This window comes from Cervus canadensis, chromosome 5 (assembly GCF_019320065.1).
Source record: "Cervus canadensis isolate Bull #8, Minnesota chromosome 5, ASM1932006v1, whole genome shotgun sequence".
Taxonomy (NCBI): domain Eukaryota; kingdom Metazoa; phylum Chordata; class Mammalia; order Artiodactyla; family Cervidae; genus Cervus; species Cervus canadensis.
Genome location: NC_057390.1, coordinates 57,468,865 through 57,493,366, shown reverse-complemented (window position 1 = coordinate 57,493,366; position 24,502 = coordinate 57,468,865). Strand labels below are relative to the sequence as shown.

At 44.9% G+C, this 24,502-nt stretch overlaps 1 long non-coding RNA gene across 1 annotated transcript in view; it reads right to left on the bottom strand.

Moving 5' to 3' along the window:
• LOC122441818 overlaps positions 1-22,776 on the bottom strand; it is a 114,691-nt gene extending 91,915 nt beyond the window's left edge. Inside the window, exons 1-2 of the long non-coding RNA XR_006269447.1 lie at positions 22,605-22,776; positions 16,640-16,890 (exon numbers count right to left, since the gene is read on the bottom strand). This is a non-coding gene — a long non-coding RNA (uncharacterized LOC122441818). The remainder of the gene's footprint in view (positions 1-16,639; positions 16,891-22,604) is intronic.
• Between the last annotated feature and the right edge of the window lie 1,726 nt (positions 22,777-24,502).

Here is a 24,502-nt window from a genome sequence, read left to right as displayed (position 1 = left end):
TCACATCTGAGTCCCTGGGATGGCAGCCAAGTGTGGGTTCTTGGCTTTTCACAGGAAAGAATTCAAGAGCAAGCCATAGTCCGGTGAAAGAAGGTTTACTCAGGAAGGAAGCACACCCATAAACATAGTGTGGGCCATCTCAGGAGGCAAGAGAGGCATTAGGGTCCAGGGTTGTCAATTTTTATAGGGGTGAGTAACTTCATAGGTCAATTAGTAGGAGGAGTATTCCAGCTATTTGGGGAAAGGGGTGGGGGTTTTTAAGAATTGAGCCACCACCCACTTTTTGACCTTTTGTGGTCATCCTTGGGACCATCATGGCACCTGGGATGGGTCATTTAGTGTTTTGATGTGTTATTGTTGTTGTTTAGTCACTAAGCTGTGTCCGACTCTTTGAGACCCCCTGTGGACCATAGCCCGCCAGGCTCCTCTGTCCATGGGATTTCCCAAGCAAGAAACTGGAGTAGGTTGCTATTTCCTTCTTCAGGGGATCTTCCCAACTCAGGGACTGAAACTACATCTCCTGCATTGGCAGGCAGATTCTTTATCATTCAGTCATCTGGGAAGCCCTTTGATGTATTACAGTAAGCATATACTGAGGCTCGAGGTCCAGTAGAAGTCAACTAGTCTGCCATCTTGAACCTAGCTGGTTCTAACGAGTTTATATCCCATCCTCAGGCTATGTCATTCTTTTAAAGGTTGTACCTGCTCACTTCCTGTCTCAGGAAGTCACACATTGACCGAAACTGCCCACCCTGGCTAGGCACGGGAAAAATAGCTTGCATGAGTTGTCTTATAACAAGAGGTCCCAAGAAGGAACACAGTGCTGCCACCAAAAATAACCAGGAGAATTCAGGAGGAGCCAAAAGGAGGGAGGAGACACCAGCCCATGATATGTCCTGCCAATCTCCCAGAAACCCTCATGCTAAAAATCCATTTTGGCTGAGAGATGCACAAGACACCAGGAAGGACCCTGAGTCAGACCAAATATGGGCACAAGCAAGATGATAGGCCAGAGACAACCTGGAAACTAACTTCATTAGCATAAAACCTGAGGCTGAAAGTCATGTGGCAAAGCACTTCTCCTGGGTTCCCTTATCCTGCTGCTTTCCACCAGGTGCCCCTTGCCAATAGTCTTTTTTTTGTCAGCAAGAGTGTCTCCTCAGACAATTCATTTCCGAGTGTTAGACAATAGCCCACTCTCAAGCCCTGGAAGGGGTCCCCCTTCTGGGAACACTAGGAGTCTGGTTTGAATATAAAGAACACTAGATTTAGATTCAGAGATTTGCATCCACAATCTTCCCTTTCTGGTCACAAGACAGAGCAAAGCTTCTTTAACAGTTTAGACCTTGGTTCCCCCATTTGTAAAAAGGAAGTTATTATTCCCATTTTAGGGTTGTGTGAGGATTAAGTGGGATAAGCTATGCTTTAAAACCTGCTTTGCAAACATTAAAGGATTACACAAATACTTATCTGATGCTTGGGAGGGAAGAGAAGGGGCTATTCTGTTTAGTGCAGTGCTTTTCGAAGAGCAGGTTGTGAGTCATCCGCAGGTTATGAAAAAAATTTAGTGGGTCCTGATCACCATTTGAAAATTTTAGGAGAATGGAAAACATCAACAGGTATCCCAAGTATTAAGTATAGGTATTGTTTCTTTTTTGATTTATGTTGCATGCGGGTGTGTATTAATTAGTACATGTTGTGATGTAAAATCTGTGTCTTTTACAAAACAACATACATGCTAGCACTTTATTTCTGTTGTAAACAATGGAACTGGAAATAAAAGGAGCTGTTTGTGCTTTGTTATATTTTTTTAACTGCAGCATTTCCACATTCCAAGAGTAGGAGAAGAATTCTTCTTGGCAAAGAATCTTATCTTTTGTTTGGGAAACACTTTAATGGGCCCTTTGGTTATGCAAAGGTAAGCCCCTGGGGCCAGGTTGAAGTGAACTGTGGCTAAAAAGGCTCCCCATAATAAAGTCAACATTCAAGGGCTTCTTTTTCCTTTGATGGTCCTGGAAGCAGCAGTTTGGGCCTGGAGTCTCAGAGAAGACAGGGTTTGAGCAGAGCCAGAGAGAAACCATGAATAAAGTCCTCAACACTGTATGACCAGAGGATTTGGGGGCTCTCTGTGCTGAGTACTGGCTGGAATTCTCCTGGCTTGTGTTGTTAAAACCCTTACAAGGGAGATTAAGTATCCTAAAACCTGGTTCTCTCCAGATAGCCCTGCCTGAGAAATAATGGGCATGTCCCTGTTTGAAAGCAAAGCAGCTCAGAGGGAATGAGTTGTGTATAGAACCTGTGATGGGATGGGGGAGCAGAATAGAGTGAAAGAAGACAGACCGTGAGTGTGGATGCACATCCGAGAATCCTTAGCAATACTTGAGAGGGGACTGACTTCCTCTGATCTCAGAGCATGAGCTATTTTCTTTGAATATTTAAGTAAAAGGTAATTCTGGAAGACTAGAAAATGTGGGACACCAGCCACTGGGTTGATGAGGCTTGTCAACTACAAATTGGCACTTGCCAAGAGTTGCCCGTAACCGAACAATAGCAAGGGCATTTGCCATCTGCCTCTGGTGGCTCAGACAGTAAAAAAATCTGCCTGCAATGCAGGAGACATGGGTTCGATCCCCAAGTTGGGAAGATCCCCTGGAGGAGGGCATGGCAACCCAGTCCAGTATTCTTGCCTGGAGAACTTCCATGGACAGAAGAGCCTGGTGGGCTTCAGTCCATGGGGTCACAGAGTTGGACACAACTAAGCGACTAAGCACAGCACAGCAGAGCTCTGTGGAGATTGAACTTTGTGTTGCTGCAGCTGCCAACCTTTAACAACCCCTGAGAGAAATTCAGGGTGGAGACTGAGGCATTCTGTGCTACAGGGAAACTGGTGGAACAGGTCTTTAGATAGATATTTTCAGGAACTGATTGTAAGGCATAGTTCCGGCGAGGCAGAAAAGGAAAGACGACCTCAACAGAAGTAGGTTACCTTTATTCAGGCAAGGAGGGGAGACAGTCGGCCTAACGACCAGGCTGAGCGCCAAAAGGGATCAGGGAGGCTTCATACTTATAGGGAGGTTTGTGGAAGCGATGAGGGAAACGTCAATCAGGCGGGATATTTTGAGTATTCTTTTGTTGAGATGACACTTGTAGTTGGGCAGGGGGTGATAAGTCTTCTGGGCGGGTGTAGGGGGTGGTAGGTTTCCGGACAGGGGGTGATAAGTCCCAGATAGATGCAGCTGGCCTGGAGCATCAGGATGGAACTAAAGTTATGCTTTGTTTTCTCCGAAGTTAGATGATTCAGCAAGGGGCCTTTGAGACTGTTGTTCTCTTTTCTAGGCCCAAAAGACTCCTTCACTGATTTCATGATCCCAATCCTTGCATCTCTTCATCCCTAGAAAAGCACTAATCCCCTTCATGGTGACATCAGCTCCTCATGACTAGCGCATTGAACTCCCCCTTCACCAAAATCTTATTTATTTACCTTTCCCCACTACCTCTTTGGAGCAGCCTCTCAGGGCTATCTGAGGGGCTGAGATAGCACCTGGGAGATCCAGGTTGTAGTCCTCATTTATGCCTGAGATAAAACTTTACTCACAGCTCTTACATTGTGCATCTTTTTCAGTCGACAGCATCCTATCACCAGAACCTGTGAATATGTTAGCATATGCAACAAGGGGAAATTAAGGTTGTGGGAGAAATTAAGGTTGGTAATCAGCTGACCTCAAAGTGGGGGAGAGAATACTGGATATCCACGTGGGCCCAGTGTAATCACAAGAGCCCCTACAGGTGGATGAGAGAGGCAGAACAGTGAGTCTGAAAGGGATATGACTTGAAAAAAACTTAACCAGCCACTGCCAGCTTTGAAGATGACCATGAGTCAAGGAATTCGGGCAGCTTCTAGAAGCTACAAAAGGCAAGAAAACCTTTTCTGGAGCTCCCAGAAAAGAACACACCCCTGCTGACATCTTGGTTTTAGTCCAAAGAGGTTCTGATCTCCAGAATTGTTAAATAATAATTTTTTTGGTTTTGCTTTTTGACTTCTTTTTTTTTTTTTTTTTTAAAGAATGGTTTTAGGAGGTTTGGTCCCTGGTTGGGAAAACTAAATCCTGAGTGCCACAACTAAGACACTCAGTTCAGTTCAGTTCAGTCACTCAGTTGTGTCCGACTCTTTGCAACCCCGTGAACTGCAGCATGCCAGGCCTCCCTGTCCAACACCAACTCCCGGAGTTTACTCAAACTCATGTCCATCAAGTCGGTGATGCCATCCAGCCATCTCATCCTCTGTCATCCCCTTCTCCTCCTGCCCCCAATCCCTCCTAGCATCAGGGTCTTTTCCAATGAGTCAACTCTTCCCATGAGGTGGCCAAAGTATTGGAGTTTCAGCTTCAACATCAGTCCTTCCAATGAACAGCCAGGACCGATCTCCTTTAAGATGGACTGGTTGGATCTTTTGCAGTCCAAGGGACTTTAAAGAGTCTTCTCCAACACCACAGTTCAAAAGCATCAATTCTTCAGCGCTCAGCTTTCTTCACAGTCCAACTCTCACATCCATATGTGACTACTGGAAAAACCATAGCCTTGACCAGACGGACCTTTGTTGGCAAAGTAATGTCTCTGCTTTTTAACACGCTGTCTAGGTTGGTCATAACTTTCCTTCCAAGGAGTAAGCGTCTTTTAATTTCATGGCTGCAATCACCATCTGCAGTGATTTTGGAGCCTAAAAAAATAAAGTCTGACACACTTTCCAGTTTCCCCATCTATTTCCCATGAAGTGATGGGGCCAGACGCCATGATCTTAGTTTTCTGAATGTTGAGCTTTAAGCCAACTTTTTCACTCTCTTCTTTCACTTTCATCAAGAGGCTTTCTAGTTCTTCTTCACTTTCTGCTATAAGGGTAGTGTCATCTGCATATCTGAGGTTATTGATATTTCTCCTGGCAATCTTGATTCCAGCTTGTGCTTCTTCCAGCCCAGTGTTTCTCATGATGTACTCTGCATATAAGTTAAATAAGCAGGGTGACAATATACAGCCTTGAATTACTCCTGTTCCTATTTGGAACCAGTCTGTTGTTCCATGTCCAGTTCTAACTGTTGTTTCCTGACCTGCATACAGGTTTCTCAAGAGGCAGGTCAGGTGGTCTGGTATTCCCATCTCTTTCAGAATTTTCCACAGTGTATTGTGATCCACACAGTCAAAGGCTTTGGCATAGTCAATAAACTAAGACACTGAGCAGCCAATAAAATAAACATTAAAAAAAAAAAAAAAAAGAATGGCTTTAGGTTCACAGCAAAACTGTCAGGAAAGTACAAGGAGTTCCCATATACCCCATGCCCTCACACAGGAATACCCTCCCCCATTACCAACATCCCCCAGCAAAGTAGCACATTTGTTACAATGATCCTATACCAATACAGCACCATCACCCCAAGTCCACAGTTCATGTGAGGCTTCACTCCTGGTGGTGTACACTTGCTGGGTTCTGACAGATGTATCACGACCTGATTCGTCATTACCATCTCATACGAAGTGCCTTCACTGTCCTGAAAATCCTCTGTGCCTGCCTATTAACCTCCCTGCCCAACCTCCTGGAAACAGCTTTATGTTTTTACTGTCTCCATAATTTGGCGTTTTCCTTTTCCAGGACATCAAATAGTTGGAATTACACAGGATGTAGCCTTATCTGATTGACTTCTTTCACTCAGTAATGTGCATTTAAGGTCCCTTCCCTGCTTTTTATGGCTTTGATAGCTCATTTCTTCTTAGTGCTTAACAATATTCCATGTCTGGAGGTATCACATTTAATTTACCCATTCACCTATCGAGTATCTTAGTTGCTTCCAAGTTAGGCAAGTATGAATAAAGCTGCTATAAACATTTGCGCACAGGTTTTTCTGTAGACATAAGTTTTCAAAACCTTTGGGTGAATACCAAGGAGTATGACTGCTGGATTATGTGGTAAGGGCACATTTAGTTTTATAAGAAACTGCCAAACTGTCTTTCAAAGTGGCTGTACCATTTTGCATTCCTACCCACAATGAATGATTTCCTGTTGCTCTATATCCTCACCTGCATTTGGTGTGGTCGGTTTTTCAGATTTTTGTAGTGGTATCTCAGTATTTAACTTGTTATTTTCATTAATTTGTGTTGGTTTTAAGCCACTAAATTTACGGTAATTTGTTATAACAGCAACAGAAAACTAATATAATGACATCTTGCAAGGAGGTGACAAAGACCAGGAGATAGGAGGCCTGACTCAGTGCTGCCACCAGCTCACTGTGCTTCCTTGTGGAGGTTACCTTTACCTTACTCATCAGGGCTCATGACTAAACCAGGAGCAGTAATTCCTGCCCTAGCTATAGCAGGAAGCAGTGAGTCAATCTGGGGTATGATGGCTATAGTAGCAGTAACATGGGAAGCTGTCAGTGAAGAAAGCTGGAAAGGTCAAGGGGTTGGTTCTGTGCCTCCATCAGTATTTGGTGTTTTTGGTGGGTTCAGCCTCTTGGGGAGGCTATGAGCCCATGTCACGTCTTAGCCCATGATGACTCAGTACCTGTGTAGACAAGCAAGTAGGGACAGGAGCTGGGCCTACTGGAAAGCCCAGGCAAGACATGAGTCAGGCATGGTGTATACATGGATGAAGTTGGGCAGGGCTTCCACCCAGACTTCCTTTCTAGAGTAGGAACCGCTCAAGGGCAAGGCCTTGCCGACATCTGGATTTGGTACAACTTGAATTCCTGATAGACCATGCCTACTCACTGAAAATATGTAGTGCTCAGCAGGACTTGAGCCAACATAGACTCATAGAAGCATCATTTAATAACAATGGCCAGGTGTTCTCCCCTCACAGTCCCTAATCCTCCCAAGAAGACTGTGTAGGTATTCACCTTTGACAGAGGTGTGAACAGGTTCTAGAATTGACACAAGGGCCCGCAACCATTGAGAGTCAGAACCAGACGTGAATTCAGATCTGCTTGGCCACAGATATCCAGCATTGTGTGTACTGAGCTGGGAGAGAGCATGATATCAATAAGTCCTGGCCCTCATTTTACAAATGAAGAAGAGAAATGACTTGTCCAAGTTTGCCAGCCTAGTTAGAGGCAGCCAAAGTTAGGACTCAGTTCTTGACTACTGGTTCATTACTCTTTTCAGTAACCTTTGGGGGTCATAGACTTCTCTGACAAGCTAGTACAATTTGCACCCTTCCTCTCCCAAAATGAACATCTACACACATTTTGCCTACAATTTGGGGGTGACTTTGTGAATCATCTCCCTCTATCTAGGAAAAATGAAAGTGTTAGTTGCTCAGTCAGGTCCAACTCTTTGCAACCCTATGGACTGTAGCCCACCAGGCTCCTCTGGGCAAGAATACTGGAGTGGGTTACCGTTTCCTTCTCCACAGGATCTTCTCGTCCCAGGGATCAAACCTGGGTCTTCTGCACTGCAGGCATATTCTTTATTGTCTGAGCCTATCTATGGACTTAAGTGCTCCTGCATTGTTTCCTCTGCCTCTCTTGAGTACAGGGCAATGGATAGGGTGGGAAATACAGGGTGCCTGTCATTAACCAACCTTGCAAAAGAGAAGATTTATTCTCCTTGTATGTCATATACCAACCCCACCCTTCTTCACCAACCTTTACTTTTTTATAACAGCTTCATATATATTGTAATTGAACAGTACTCTGTGGAGTCTTCCCAGGGCAGGCCTTCTCCCACATTTCCTGAGTTGTTTCACAGATGTGAACACCCACCACCACCACCACAGATTTCCCTACCAGTCCAGTGGTTAAGACTCTGCGCTTCCATTGCAGGGAACACAGGTTAGATCCCTGCTCTGGGAACTAAGATCCCTTATGCAGAATGGCAGAAAATGTTAACTACTTGATGACCATTGGCACACAGACCTAGGCCTCCTGGTATCTAAGGACTGATAATGTTAATTCCTATAACACAGCCCTATTACCTCACCATCAACCAATCAGAGAATTGTGTAAGAGCTGATCACAGATCCCGTGACCCCTTTCCTTCACCTGACCTTTGAAAATGCTTTGTAGAAACCAGAAACTCAGGGGGTTTTGGAGGGCCTGAACCACCAGCTCCTTGCATGGCCCTGCAAGAAACCTTCCTCTGCTCCAAACTCTGATGTTTTGGTTTGTTTGGCCTCACTGTCCATCAGGGACACAGATTTGCACTAACAATATAACAAGTTCTGCTGTTGCTGTTGCCTCTGTACATCTGGACAATGAGGATAACTCTACAACTCCTTGCATCATCGAATTGCTAAGAAAACATATAAGGTCATTTGTATGTGGTAATCATTAGCGCTTTTTCCAAACAGTCATTGGGCACATTTTAGAACTATACTTCTTCGTGTCCTTACGGCCAGCTCCAACAGATGATTTCCTTTGGCTAATGAATTTTGAGCAGAAGGAATACATGTCATGTGCAGACCAAATATTTAATTTCTGAGTGAGACCTACTGTGACATTACCACGATACCAGCAATGTTCTGAATAGTGGCTGCTCCTTTGTCCCAGGTCTTAGAGGAGGCAAAAGGCAAGGGGACAGAGGACCTAACACATAGGTAGGAAACAGGCTGTGAGAAACGAACCTCTGCTGTTTCAATGTACAGGAAATTTTTTTCTTTTTTTAAAGCATAACCCAGTCTATCCTGACTGATAAAATGTATAACTGTGCTTTAAAAGCTATAGGATACCACATATAAGGGATATTTATTACCCCTAAATGTACCCTCACTGCAGCTCTTCCTGAATCGCCAAAGTCGTCACATTAGGACAATGTAAATTCTGTCTAAATGGATGACTGCTCATCAGTGCCCTGAGGATCAAAGGGCTGTTTGCCATGGTCCCTAGAGTAGAGCTAAAAGGGGGACATTTTAGACTCCTTAGGGGACGGTAGCAGTACTGACCAGTCACTAAAGAAACATCCGTTGATTTGAAGAAAATGGGTGATTTCATAGCCCCAGAAGGAGTTTGGGGTATCTGTGCTTCTCATTTTACCTGATCTCTTCTATCTAAACTCAACCAAAATACTCTTGATGCTGTCAGCAGCCTGGCAAAAGTTAAAACAGGTCATTCTAGAGACATTCTCTACTAAAGAGCCAAAATAACCAATAAGGTAGAGAATGACACAGAAAAACAAGTTTTGGGGTCAGATGGACCCCTTTGGTTCAGATCTCAATTTTGTCACATGCTGGCAGTAGTGTCATCTTGGACACATTGCATCAAAGCCTTGATTTCTGAGTCTATAAAGACACCCTCCACCCCACAGTAAACCTTGCCTCTTCACAGTATCCACAGTCTTCTGTGGTTCCTTCCCGCATTAAACGGGGCTTCATATAATGACCAACAGGGTGCAGCAAAAGTGATGCTGGGTCATAAGAAGCCTTGGTCCCTTGGAACACTAGCTCTGGGGAAGGCAGTGGTCATGTGGGTCGAACTACCTGATACTATAATGTTGGGAGGAAGCCCAACAGGGAGAGACTATGTAAAGACAGGGATGCTCGGCAAGCCTCCAACCGCTTCCATCATCACAGCTAGGGCATCAGACATGTGAGTGAAGAAGGCAGCTTAGACATCCAGCCTCATTGACTCCAGGTCATGACACACGGTTTGAGGGCATTTGTCTGCTGTGGCCTGCCTTTGTCTGGCAAAGCAATAAAGCTATATTTTTCTACTTCACCCAAAACTCTGAGATTCAATTCAGTATTGGTACACAGAGGCTAAATTTTGGCTACAATGGCAACCACGTGTGACGGTTCAAGAGTGAACCACCCAGCTGAACCCAGACAGCTAATAAAAGTTTAAGCATATGATTATATTGACTTATTTTAATCCATCAGATGTGGGGACGATTGTTACAGATAATCAGAATGCCATTTGAGAAATGAGAATAATAATCTCAAACTAAAAATGTGTCTAAAATGCCTAACACAATGCTTTTGCACTTAATAGTAGCTATTTGTATTAAAAATAGCATTTCTGCATAAACACAACCAAATAAAGCAATTTTTATAATTGAAAAACACTGACATCCATTGTGAGGTCATTCTTGTAATAAATACACACATGGAAGGGGGGGAAGCTAGAAACAGGTACAGTTGGGGAAAGACTGAGGCTTTTGAAGGTCATAGCAGAGCCAAGGAGCTATGGGTCAAGATATACGTGAAGATGGAGAGTGAGACACCTGAGGGAACTCTGAAGCCCGGGCATATATTCCCTGCATATCAATAATATGAGGGGAAAAATTACAATATTTATTTTACTACATTCTCTGTAGAATATGGCCATTTAAACTTTAAGTTAGTTCTCCGGATGACTGAAAAGAGCATTTATATTCTAAGTGAACCTTCTGCTGCTGTTTAACTGGAGAACAGAAATGAGAAATAACCCTACAATGGATTCTAAACAGCTCAAGTTCAGCAAGGTCTGTCAGCCTCCAGAGAGCTGCTCCAGATAATGTTCACGCTTTCAAATGTCAAGGACACTGCTGGCCCAGGAGCTCCACAATTAAAATTCAGATTTTTTTTTTATTCTGGGCTAAAAGTCACATTTCACTATGCTCTCAGCTTGAGAAATGTCATGAGTAGCAGCTGCTTGTCTCAGGAATTATGCTGAAAGAAAAAGGAATGTTTTGTCCCATCACTCATACTACAATGTAAATGTAGGTGTGGAGACACCATGGGAAAGGATGGGTGGGAAAGGGGGTAGGAAGGGCTGGGGATGAGGCTGATCAGTCGGCTTGAGGAACAGCAGCACTGCCGCCCTGAATATCTCCTGGGTCCTTCCTCCACCCCTCTCCCTCTCTTTGAACTCATGCTCTGCCCTGTATATTCCTTATTAAAGCTCTTCTCAGGATGGAATTTAACAAGCACCCTTGTGCTGAGTGGATTGGATCACCATAGTTTAAAATAAAGACTTGTTCAAGACCTAGGAGATCTTTGAGCACAGAACAAAGCCTCAAAGCAAAGCACTTCATTTCTCATCTTGATTTAAAGATCAGTGAGCAGACAGGAGAAATGTTCTCAGAGGGACATTTGGTATGCCTGAAATGGCCCTTCCCATCCCACCCACCAAGAGCTGGTCTCATTCTCACTCTCTCACTCTATTCATAGGTTGCCTAGTTACATTACTGTAACTGAGTTTGTTAATAAAATCTTCTACTCCTCTAGGATTTTATTTATTTTTGGCCTGCTTGATTCTTAGTATAAAGAAATGTTCTTAAATCTCTCACCATAATTATAAATCCAAACTTAGAGGATAAATTACTAGCCATTCTATCATTATTCACTTAGATTTAGGTATACAAAGGCATAGACTTGCCAGGTGGCACAGTAGTAAAGAACCTGCCTGCCAATGCAGGAGACACAGGAGATGTGGATTTGATCCCTGGGTTGGCTTCCCAACCTGAAGGAGGAAATGGCAACCTACTCCATTATTCTTGCCTGGGAAACCCCATGGACAGAAGAGCCTGGTGGATTACAGTGGATGGGGTTGCAAAGAGTTGGACATGACTTAGCAACCAAGTAGTGCTTCCCTGGTGGCTTAGGTGGTAAAGCGTCTGCCTGCAATGTGGGAGACCTGGGTTCGATCCCTGGGTTGGGAAGATCCTGTGGAGAAGGAAATGGCAACCCATTCCAGTACTCTTGCCTGAAAAGTTCCATGGATGGAGGAACTTGGTAGGCTACAGTCCATGGGGTGGCAAAGAGTCAGACATGACTGAGTGACCACTTTCTTTCTTTCCAGCGACCGAGTATACACAAAACACAGTAGGCTTATTTCTGTTACTGTTTCCTCTCTTCTTCATCTTCCCCTATCCTGAGATGTTTGCTTTGATACATTTGTTGCTTCAAAAAGGGTTCTTCATTTCAATAAATTGCTTAAATGACGCATGTGGGTGATATACTCTCTGCAGTCCATCATATCCACCCTAACAGGAAAGACTGCCAGGTGAGGTTACAGAATTCTTAGGTCAAGGTCCTCTTCTTTCATTAGATGTTACTGATAGTCTTCTGATGTCCAGTGTTGCAGATGAAAAACTTGATGACAGTCTGGTTCTTTATTATAAGTGATTTATTCTTTCTTTCTGGAAGCTTATAGAGATTTCTTTTTATCCTGGGAGTTGAGGAATTTTACAAGCTATTACTACATATATGCTTTTTCCCTCAATCCCAACCTGGAGTTCACTGAGCCCTTTTCTATTTTTTTAAATTTATTTTTGGGTTTTTTTTCCTAATTCATTTATTTTATTTTAATTGGAGCCTAATTACTTTACAATATTGTAATGGTTTTTGCCATACATCCACATGAATCAGCCACAGGTGTACATGTGTACCCCATCCTAAACCCCCCTCCCACCTCCCTCCCCATCCCACCCCTCTGGGTCATCCCAGTGCACCAGCCCTGAGCACCCTGTCTCATGCATCAAACCTGGACTGGTGAGCTATTTCACATATGATAATATACAAGTTTCGATGCTATTCTCTCAAATCATCCCACCCTCGCCTTTTCCCACAGAGTTCAAAAGTCTGTTCTTTACATCTGTGTCTCTTTTGCTGTCTCACATATAAGGTCATTGTTACCATCTTTCTTTTTTTTTTTTTTGTTACCATCTTTCTAAATTCCATATATATGCATTAATATACTGTATTGGTGTTTTTCTTTCTGATTTACTTCACTCTGTATAATAGGCTCCAGTTTCATCCACCTCATTAGAACTGATTCAAATGCATTCTTTTTAATGGCTGAGTAATATTCCATTGTATATATGTACCACAGCTTTCTTATCCATTCGTCTGCCAGTGGACATCTAGGTTGCTTCCATGTCCTGGCTATTGTAAACAGTGCTGTGACAAACATTGGGGTACACGTGTCTCTTTCAGTTCTAGTTTCCTCGGTGTGTATGCCCAGCAGTGGGATTGCTGGGTCGTATGGCAGTTCTATTTCCAGTTTTTTAAGGAATCTCCACACTGTTCTCCATAGTGGTCACTAAGCCCTTTTAAATTGCAAATCTTTCTTAAACTAAGAGGCATTTTCCTGTATCACTTATTTAATTCCTACAGCTCTTCCAATTCCTTTTCTCCCTCTTAAATTTCTTTTTCTCCTATTAGGTATCTTGGATCTGTCCCCCTACTTGTTTATCCTGGCAGAATAGCATGGCTATTAAGAAGCAGAAAATATGATTAAGAACCGTCCCTAACAGCACAGTCACTGAAGCCAGACTACCTGGGACTGAATACCAGCTCTGCCACAGCTGAGTGACCTTGGGATAATTCCTTAACCCTTCTGGGCCTCGATTTCCTCAGCTGTACTATGGGTTGAAAAACAACAGTAGCCAACACACACTTTTTCCATTTTGCCCATGCAAGTTTCAAATTAATCTACTGAGTTTTTAATTATAAAATCACCATCTTAGTTCCAGGGGAAAAAAGCACTGATGCCTCTTAAGTCTTAAATGCTCTGAGCTAGATCTTTTCACAGTTCCCAACCATTTTCCCCCTCTGTGAGATGTTTGTTATTTTCTACTCCACTGACAGTGTGTTTGGAAGACAACTTGCGCTAGCCAATGAAATGTGAGAAGAAGACCCACAGGCCACTTCCAAAAAGAAATGTCAAGAGATTTCACATGGTTCTGTCATCTCATTTCCCTCCTCCATAAGCTGAACATTCCAGGTAGGGGCTGTTCCTTTATCTTGAGTCCAAAATGAAAAAGGTATAGACAGAGTCAGAGCCAGCTCATAAAGGAGAGGTATTATAACTGAGAAGAAAACCTTTCTTTTCATAAGCCATGGCATTTCTGGGGTTGGTTGCTATCACAGCATCACCCAGCAAAAGCCTACTAATACTGGAGAAGGTTACTTTTTGTTCAAACATTGCATGTATCCTCCAGCAGTTATACTTGGCTCAGAGCCATTTATTCTGAGTCCTCTCCTAGATTTCATTTTCCTGGTTGCTGGGTCTCTCTGAGTGTGTTATTCTTATTTGCTTACATGGCTCTAGTCACCTTTAGGGCTCAGGTCCACCTGACTAGGATTCCTTAGGTGTAGCACACTTGCAGTCTCCACTACCGCTATCGAGTGGTAGTCCCCTGTCTAGGCAACAGGCTCTGACACTAAAGGTAGATTTTCTTCTTTTACACCTTCTTTTACATCTTACACTAAAGGTAGATGTTCTTTTCTTCTGCAAAGGCCAGTGCTCACCCAGCCTCACAGGTAAGGAGGAGTCTGGTTCCTATTTAGCTTCACCCAACACAGAGCCAGATACCACCATCTCTTCCTCTGGATTCCAGTCAGTTGCATTTTAGACCCTTTGATAGTGTCCTACAACTCTCTCTCTCTCTTTTTTTTTTTTTAAACAAACAGCTCTTTTTAGCATTTTATTTTTTAATTTTCTTGGCTGCAGCATGCGGGACCTTAGTTCCCCGACCAGGGATCAAACCCACACCCCTTGCACTGGAAGCGCGAAGTCTTAACCACTGGACCACCAGAACTGTCCCCTTACTACTCTTCAGTACTCTATTTTTCACTCTATTCTGTGTTTCATTTTGGACAATTTCTACTGGTGTATATTCAAGTTCACTGTTTCTGTCCTCAGCTATGTGGTGTACTTATCAGAGGCATTCTTTGGCATTCAGCTCACTTTGGTTGCCTTGTGACCTTGGTTCTCTCTGGTGGATTCAGGAAGACTTATGATGTGTAGACTTTTTTCTCATTGTTTGGGTAGCGGCTATGTTCTTTATTCTCTTACAGCTTTCTACATCCTAAGTAGAAGCAGAATGTTTTCTGTTAGAATTTATGTGGGGCCTCGAAGGGAGGTAAGAAAAAGCTGTGTTTGGCTAGATTCCCAGCCAGGGGCTAAGTTCGTGGTGGACAAGTGATTATCTCTGGGTGGTGTGACTCTTTTGTTCTTCTTTTAATTTGATTGTAATTTCCCAAATTATTTTTACAATGAGCCTACTTGACAAAAACCAGAACAGCAAACTTTGAAGCAGTTCTTTTAAACAGTTGTTTTAAATGAAAGGGAAACAATTCCTGAGCGCTCCTTTCCTGGACTCACCAGAGAAAACAGTATACTCAGAGGCACGATGGGTTACTGTGCAGAAGGTACAGACAGCAAGGGAAGAGAGTTTTGCTGCTCAAGGACACAGCTCCCTCAGCCCCACCTAGGCTCAGAAGGCAACTCTGGGTATTTCCTTTCAGAGCCACCACTTCCCCGCAGCTGGGGAGGGGGCCAGGATGCCACCCCTGTTCCTTCGCTCCTACTCTGCCCAGTGGGAAAGGGTCAGATGCCAGCCCAGGGGGTAGGTGGTTGTTCCATGCTTTTCTAGCACCCTCTCTGGCAACTGCCAAGATCTTAGTGATAAAACCACAGCATGGTGTGAGAATGCTACTCAGGGAGTCAAAGTCTTACTCTCAGCTCTGCCACTGAGTCTGTGACCTTGACCAATCACTGAGTCACTCTGAACCTCAGTTTCCTCACTTGTAAAATAAAGGTCACAATCACAACCACCTCACAGGACTTCATTTTAGGAGGATCAAATGTGATGATGTTACCCAGAGCATTTTGTAAACTCTAAAGAACCATCATCATTCATTTTGTTAAGTAAATTAGGCCTGGGAGTAGAATAGGATGGGAGAAAATAGGCCCCCAGAGTCACTTGCAAATCTCACAGTTTGGGGCCAAATTTGGAGATACAAATAACCTCTCTCTGTTCTCTTGTCTCTTAACCGCCTGCTCCCCACCCTCCTTCTGTGGACTCTCAGTGTGTGGGTGTGGTTGCAGCTGCAGGTACCCCTGTAATTACAATACTCAGGGGGCCTCCTTCCTTCCTGTCACCTCTACCCTGGTTCAGGGGTATGTGTGCTGCAGGAAAGTCTTACTTATATAAGAGCGAGAGGAAATGATGAAGTACCCCGCAAGTGTTTCTCTGCCAGCCCAACACTAATCCTTTAATTGAAAAGGAGGGTCCCATTTGGTGTGACATGTTCTCTGTCTCTGCCATTGTGTGCAGTGAAGATGCTGCCTAGCTGATTTCCCTGGAAGGAGGGGGAGCTCATTCCTCTCATGGGAGGTGTGCTCCAGGCCCCAGGCCACAGAAACACCCTCCCTCTGCAGCTCAACCAAATATGGACTCCCAGATGGTACTGCCCAAGACCGGGAGGAAGCACAGCTGGGTTATGCTGTGATGGGCGCTGTCTGAGGGAGGACTGAGTCAGGGATGGAGCTGACACCACTGGCTGGTGGGTGATAGAGCACTTTTTTTTTAAGTATTTATTTCTTTTTACTTATTTGGTTCTGCCAGGTCTTCTTTGCAGCAAGTAGAATCTAGTTCCCTGATCAGGGATCAAACCCAGGTCCCCTGCATTGGGAGCTTCGTGTCTTACCAGTGGACCACCAGGGAGGTCCTGATAGAGCACATTTGAAAAGAAGCTTCCCTTTCATTAATTTTTCTTGGTGTCATAGAGTCTGACCACTCGATCACTGGCAGATACTACCCTTTTTCTTTTTAGCATGAGAAAAGGCTGTTTTTAATCTTATTAATTCATTTCAAAGCTATACATATTTGAACATCTGTAAACATGTCTCAACCCAAGATATAAAATATTAACAGTAAGTTACTTTACCTATATGTTTCTCTTCTGGGTTGTGGTTTCCATGAATCATGAGGCCAAGATGGAATCATGAGGTCAGGAGGCAGGACCATGCTGTGCGTCAATGAAGAGGGCAAGGCAGAAGTTTTACTGACTCATCTGCCCAGTTATGGGTAGAAATGGAGTCAACAGTCCTGCCACACTAGCCTAAGGTTTGGTCTAGTAGTGCACGGTTCTGAAGACCAACACTGAATCCTCCCTTGCAGGAACTCCCCCTCCACAACCTAGAGAACGGAGGGAAGATGTCCTTAGAAACATGTTTCCCATGGAAGATGAGTTCATAGATAAGAATTACAAAACCTACAAGGAAGACCAACAACACGAAAGTCTTTAGACCCCCAAAACAAAATTCGATCTTGTATAATATCCCACTGTGAAAGTATCAGTTTATTTATCTATTTACCTGTCAGTGGGCATTCTAAGATATTTCTGGGTTTGTTTTTTATTATTATGTAAGGAGCTATTAAGAGTATTCTTATACATGTATCCTGATGTACACGCTGACTCATGGAGAATGGATATTCAATTTTATAATATATTTAACCAGATCAGATTTATCAATCTTTCCTCTTTTTGGCTGGTGCTTTTTTGCACTTTATTAAAGAAATTACTCCTTTCTCTAGTGCAAAAAAAATAGCCATTTATCTTTTCTGCTAAGATGAACTTATGAAGACATGCTTTGATGCTATCCTTGATCCATTTAGTGTTGATTTCACATATGTGGTGTTAGGTGGGTATCCTGTTGCAGTTTTATCCGTGTGAATGTTTTTCTAGCTTCAGTTATTGAATAATTACTCTTTTCCCCACTGATATGACATAACTATTAATATTCTATTTCATACTGATTCTTCACAGGAGAAATAATTTTTACTCATAGTCTCAGGAAAACATTATGTCAACATATTACCATTTTAAAAAGTGGTTGAAAAATTATCAGTTCCAGAAAATGTACTCCCCACTAGCTATGCTTCCGGTCCTTCCCTCACAGCATCAGGCAAGTACCTGCTTGGTCCACTGCTCTTCAGTGAGGTTCTGAGGGCATGAAGCCACAAGAAGGTTCTGCTGTAGGGTGGCAGGGGGCTCTGGTTTGCCTGACAGAGACGGAAACAATTTACAGGCCTGAGGGAACCAGGTCTGGGGACAGGAATGGGCTAGGTCAAAATAATTCTGAACAATAAGGCACTGTTATGAGCTGGGTTGAACTGTCTTCCCTCCAAAGATATGCCCTAGCCTCTGAACCTGTGGACAAGAACCTATTTAGAAACAGCGTCTTTGGTGATGTAATCAAGTTCAGATGAGATCATCCTGGATCAGGGTGGACCTTAATTCAGTGACTGGTGTCCTTACAGGAAGAGGGAAGTCTGAGCACAAACACCCATGGGAGAAGCCACATGTGAAGACGGAGTCTGAGATATCAGTGATGAATTTACAAGCCAAGAAATGCCAGAGACTGACAGCAATCATGAGAAGGTGGGAGGAGGCAAGGGAGGATCCTCCCCTAGCGCCTTCAGACAGAACGTGGTCCTGTCAACACCTTGATTTCTGACATTCAGCCTCCAGAACTGTGAGGGAATCCATTTCTGCTGTTTTGAGGTGCCCAAAGCTTGTGGTACTTTGTTAGAGCAGTGCTAGGAAATGAAGACAGGCACCCTGTCCCTTACCAAGCAAGGGCCAGGTGGTGTGAGGAGACACAAGGCTGACGGGTTCCCAGCCTTTCCCACTCCCAGGAAAGGTGGCTCCATACCCCTCCGTCTCCTCTAGACCCCATCCTCCAAGGGAAGGAGCCCAGCTCTGCCAGCCATTCTTAACATAAAAATCCAGAGAAGGAAGGAAACAGCCAGGGGAGGATCTGAGAACCAGGAAAAGGATAGGGACACCTGCAGGGAGAGCAATGGGGGCAGGGCTGGGGGAAGTGGGAGAAATGTCTCTCAGTTCATTTAGCCGTTTAGGAGAAACGCAAGTGAAAGCAGAGTTATTTTTAAATGACTTTTCGTTTCATGACCTCTTGGTTGCGCTGGGGCCCCTAGCATGGAGCTGAGCCCCGCAGCAGAAGCTCTGGGAGCTTTGGGGCTGAAAGCTTGGTGGACACTCCTCTCTTGCTCAAGCAGCACTCTGATGAGGGCACTGACCTCTGTGATAAAACTGAGGCTGTGGAGCCTCTGCTCAATGGCCAAGTTCAAACAGCTCAGATTGCCCTGTGCCTGGCTCAGACCTGGAAGTGGCCGGGAGCTTCAAGGAAGCTCGAGGCCAGCCCTCACTGGTCTGCACCCTTGGCACAGCCTTGCCTCCTCTGGTGATGGCAACTCGGTTTCCCTTGAGGAGACTGAATGACAGTGTGTTTCTGGCACTGAGGCTTGACCAGGCAAGGCACGCAGAAGGGGAGGCCACAAAAGGGGCTCTGGAGCCAAACTGCCAGGGTTCCCCCCAGCTCTGCCTCTTCCTAGCCATATGAGCATGGTATCCAACTGCCTGGGCCTCTGTTTCCTTATCTGTAAAATGGACATGATAATAGTTCTCACTTCAGGGAGACTGAGTTAATACAGCAAATGATGCGCTGGGAACAGCACTGGCACAGAATAGACACTCGATAAAATCCAGCTCTCATAAGTGTTAAAAGCATGATGCTCTTGTCAGATCTGACCAGACCTTAGCTACAAATAATATATATTATCAAGAAGAAGACTCTGATAGGTTGATTACATTCAGTATAAGAATAAATTTCTCCCTAATTATACATGTTATACCATAAATTGTACATATATATATCTTAAATTGTACCTTAAAATATTAGCTAACTATAACATTACATGTATATTTAAAAATATAAATACTGACAAATCTCTCCATGCAGGAGAATTCCAAATAATTTACGCAGATACCTCACCCTGGAGGGGAACATAACTCCTTAAAGAGTCTCTAAAGGGCTGCACATAGTGATTTCCTTCCAAAGAACACAGTATGGAAGAGAGTGGAGGTAATTTCACAGTGGAAAAACCTGCCCAGCATTACCTCAAGCAGAGGTCAATCCAAGGTCAGCACCAACAGTCATAAGTCACACTGATGGATGTACCCTCGACCTGATGTGATGAGGTAATGCTTTATCTCTGTGTTCTTCTCCCCAGAACCCTAAATACCAGTTTTCAATGAGAAAAAGCTCAGACAAATCCCAGTTGAGGAACAGAAGCAGTCTACAAAATACCTGCCCAGTACTCCTTGTAACTGCCAAGGTGAATGAAAACAAAGTCCAAGAAGCTGGCACAGTCAGGAGAAGCCCGAGGAGACACAACTAAATGTAATGTGGTGTCCAGATGGGACCCCAGATAGAAAAAGGAAATTTGGTAAAAAATCAAGGAACTATGAATAAAGTATGAACTGTAGCTAATAGTAGTGGGTCAACATTGATTTGTTAAATGGGACAAATGTGTCATACTAAGGTAAGATGTTACTTTGGCCACCTCATGGGAAGAGTTGACTCAACTCATGGGAAGAGTTGATGCTGGGAGGGATTGGGGGCAGGAGGAGAAGGGGATGACAGAGGATGAGATGGCTGGATGGCATCACCGACTCAATGGACATGAGTTTGAGTAAACTCCAGGAGTTGGTGATGGACAGGGAGGCCTGGTGTGCTGCGATTCATGGGGTCACAAAGAATTGGACACGACTGAGCAACTGGACTGAACTGAACTGAAGGTAAGATGTTAGTAAACAGGGAAACTTTTTTCCCTTTTTCATATGGGAGTTTCATAGGGGAACTCATATGTGGTATTGACAAAAATTCTATAAATCTAAAACTGCTCTGAAAACCAAAGTCTGCTAAATGAAAATATTGGGAACACATGCCTTTGATGATTGATAGGATGTTTGAAAGTCTACACCACTCATTTGTAACCCACACTGCTGCATGGTCTCTCCTATGGTTTTGTCATGTGGCCATTTAACATGGGAAACCTGGCACAGAGTTGGCTGTTTGGAGCTGACTGTGCCATAGTCTATAGCTGTGTGACCTTGGGCACGTTCCTAATCCTGAACTTCCCCTTCCATCTGTGAAGTGAAGGAGGTATACCAGACAACAGTGATGATATGAACAATAATTAATAACATTTACTCAGTGCTTTCTAGTGCCAAGTCCTGTTCTAAATGCTTCCCCTGAATTAACTCACTGAATCCTTACAATGGCCCTATGAGAAAGGTATTAGCAGGATCCCCATTTTTCAGAGGAGGAAATGGTTCATAAAGTCCTTCCAGCTCATATGAACCACAAGGCTTTGGTCCCTTTCTCTGAAGGCATCTCTCAAGGCAAATCACATGAGCTCTGGAGTGTGGCCAGCACCAGCTGATGGACAACCAGCACAGTCACGACCCCTCCAATTGCTTCCGTTGGAGGGGGACTGCATTCCACCTACATCTACAGAGATTTTGTGAGCGTGAGAATACAACCCAGAACTCACAGCAGTTGATGAATACGTTTACTTCCTTTGTTTAAAATGGCCAAGCTCATATACCCTCAAAATAGGTGCAAGAGTGAGGAGACAACTAGTACATGTGGTAGGAACAGGTGGCCTGAGTCCAAGGCCAGTCAGGAGAGGGTTACTGCCCACCAGCTGCATGGCAGTCTGGGATGGCTATGGGGACATTGTGGCTGATCCCTAACCAGCCTGCTAACCAAAGAGCTGGATCAACCCAGCTTTGCTGCAGTGGGTGGTGGGGCTTTTCCCCACACCAACAAGCAATTTCTGACACCAGCTGGGTGTCCTACAATTCAACTCACTTCTGACACTATCTACCTGAAGACAATGTCAGATCCTAGAGGTTAAGGACTCGGCCCCACAAGACTGCCCTCATCCCCCCTCAACTTCAGGTGCCAAATGCAAGCAGCCCAGACTGTCACCTGTGCTTCTGACCAACTGGCTCTAGATTAGAGGTTCAATGAAACCCCTCTTTGGGTTTGATTAATTTGCTAGAGTGATTCACAGAACTCAGGAAATCCATTTACTCACTTAGATTACAGGTCTATTTTAAGAGGCTATAATTCAGGAACAGCCAGATGGAAGAGATGCACAGGGCAAGGTTCAGGGAAGGGGCCCTCTCTGAGTGCCCACTCTCTTCAAATCTCCACATGTTCACCAGAAGTGCTCAGTTCATTTTTGTTGTATGAGTTTCACAGCTAATGATTATAGGAAACATGAGATGGTAAAAAGTAGCAAGCCTGGGGAAGTTACAAAGTCCTCCCAGGCTGGATCTTGACTCTGTAAATAGGAAGTATCACTCCTGAAGACTGTGGCAACTCCCAGGGTGTCTGCATTGAACACGAGACCCAGACAAAGAGGAGTGGGCCACTGGCAGAAATTCCAGCCAGTGCCAGATGCCTGCAAGGAAAGACAGAAGGGAGGCAAATGGCTTCCACTCTTCATGAAGGACACGGAACGAATTCCATATCATAGAAATGCCCAAACCCTCTCAGTTCCTGGCTGAAGGTAGCCCAGGCAAATGGTGATCTCAGGTACCCTGGCCTCTTCCTCAAGAACAGCAGGCTAGACACCAAAGGAAGACTTATTGCCTAGTGCAAAGATGGGGGAGCAGAAAACTTAAGCCAAGGAGTGCTGTGCTTAGTCGCTCAGTCGTGTCTGACTCTTTGCAACCCCTGGACAGCCTGCCAGGCTCCTCTGTCAGTGGAGATTCTCCAGGCAAGAATACTGGAGTGGGTTGCCACACCCTCCTCCAGGGCATCTTCCCAACCCAGGGATCGAAGCCAGGTCTCCCACACCTCAGGAGGAGTCTTTACCATCTGTGCCACCAGGGAAGCCCAAGAATACTGGAGTGGGTAGCCTATCCCTTCTCCAGGGGCTCTTCCCAACCCAGGAATCAAACCCGGGTCTCCCTCATTGTAAGCGGATTCTTTACCAGCTGAGCTACCGGTATCTTCCCTGAAAGTACTTACTTGAAATATTCACCAAAATAAGTCACAGAAAGAAAACAGAGAAACCAGTGAGATGTGTAACCAGGCTCTCCTTTCTGTTCCATGAACCAGGGAGAAGTGATGGCAAGAATACCAGTGAGCAAAGCGTGCTCTGCAAGGTCCCAGCTTGAGAAACCCGCACACCCCCACACTTCCGGCCTTGGACCAAGAGTAAGAGGGGAAACCGAAACTGTGCACAGACAGAAAAGCTCCCACAGGAAACCAGCCATTGGTCCAGATAACCAATGGCCACCGGCTGGCTAGTGCTCTCCTCCCTTGAGAGAGAACGGGCTTGTAGAGGCCACATGTGTCCTGCTCCCTAATCCCAAATAAGAGGCCTTGACCTTTGACAGCATCAAATAACAGCACTTCCTGAGCATTCCCAGCTCATTTAATCCACCTCTCAAGGGAGTTAGATCCAGGGTGTTTTTATCTGACAGGTTAGGAAACTGAGGGTTGGAGACATGAAGTACCTGGCCTAAATTTACATGACCAAGAAGCAGCTCAGATCCAACCTGAGACTTTAAACACCAAGTCCAGGATGTGTTCTCTTGCACTGCTACTGTTGAATCAGTAGCCAGCGGCTTTTTCAAGGGTTCTCACATCCACGAGCTTATACATTCTGGGTGAGAAATACCAGGCATGGATCACGCCTCCTCCATCTCCCACATCACAGCTGAGAAAAGACCCTGCAGGGAGGTGGGACTGCCAGCAGCTGCAGTCTGTGTGGTTAGGTTAGCCAGCCTCTGTGTGACCGTGTGTACTCAGTCATGTCCGACTCTTTGCAACCCCAAGGACTGTAACCCGCCAGGCTCCTCCTCAGAGCATCTTCCCGACCCAGGGATCAAACCCTCATCTCCCAAGCCTCCAACATTGCAGGCAGATTCTTTACCAGTACAGCACCTTGGAAGCCCAACCAGCCTCTGACCGAGACTCAGATCCAGGGTTTTTTCCATGATACCAGCTGGCTGCCTCCTCTTCATCCCACCCATGCCCCCCACCAGTCCTTTCCCACCATCACATCTGGAAAATTGACTCAGGCAACAGTGGGCTCCTCATCCCCATGTAGGAAGATGCCATGACATTTATGAGGCTCTTCAAAGTGGGAACACTTGCCCTGGCTTTTCCCCAGCCCTGTGTTAAGTAAAGGTCATGATGTTTGTTAAAATGTGAGCACATGGGTGCCCGGCTCACAGGAAAGTGTTTCAGAGGCTGTGCCTGAGATAAGGCTGACTCCTGGAGGCTTCGCCACAGACAGGCACGACTCCCCCAGGCCCCCACCCCTTGTTAGAGAATAAGACTTGAAGCTCCAGCTCAGTCCTCCTGCTAGAATTTGGGGAGCCCTAAGTCTGATGGGACTGCCCCTTTTCTCACCTACCTGAGGTCTGTGCTGCAGAACATTCCAACCACTCAAGAAAGGCAGGAACAACGAGGGGTTCAAGTGCAAAGATGGTTTCCAGTCTCCCTCTGGAAGAGCAGTTTTTCTGGCTATGAAGAAAGTTTTCAATCCATCTCCACAGAGGATCCTAAAGTCATTCCTCATTCTGTGAGGCTCTTGATTCCAGACCCAGGGCCCCAAGGGTGCCTGAAGCCCTCACTTGGTCATTGCATTAAGAGACAGCTTATGTATTTGCCCAGCACAGAGGTCAGGACAGCCGCAGCAGCCTCTCCGAGGTAGTAACTGGAAATGATCCCCCCAGCGACCCCCTCCCTCCACGCCTCTCCCAGCAGGTGAAAATCATAGAGGTGCTAACAAATAGCAGGGAGTGAAGCGGGGCTGGAGCTTTAATAGGCCTTGAAACACCCACTGCTCCTGCCTTTTTTGAGTGGTTGGAATGTTTACAGCACAGACCCCAGGTGGGTGAGAAAAGGGGCAGTCT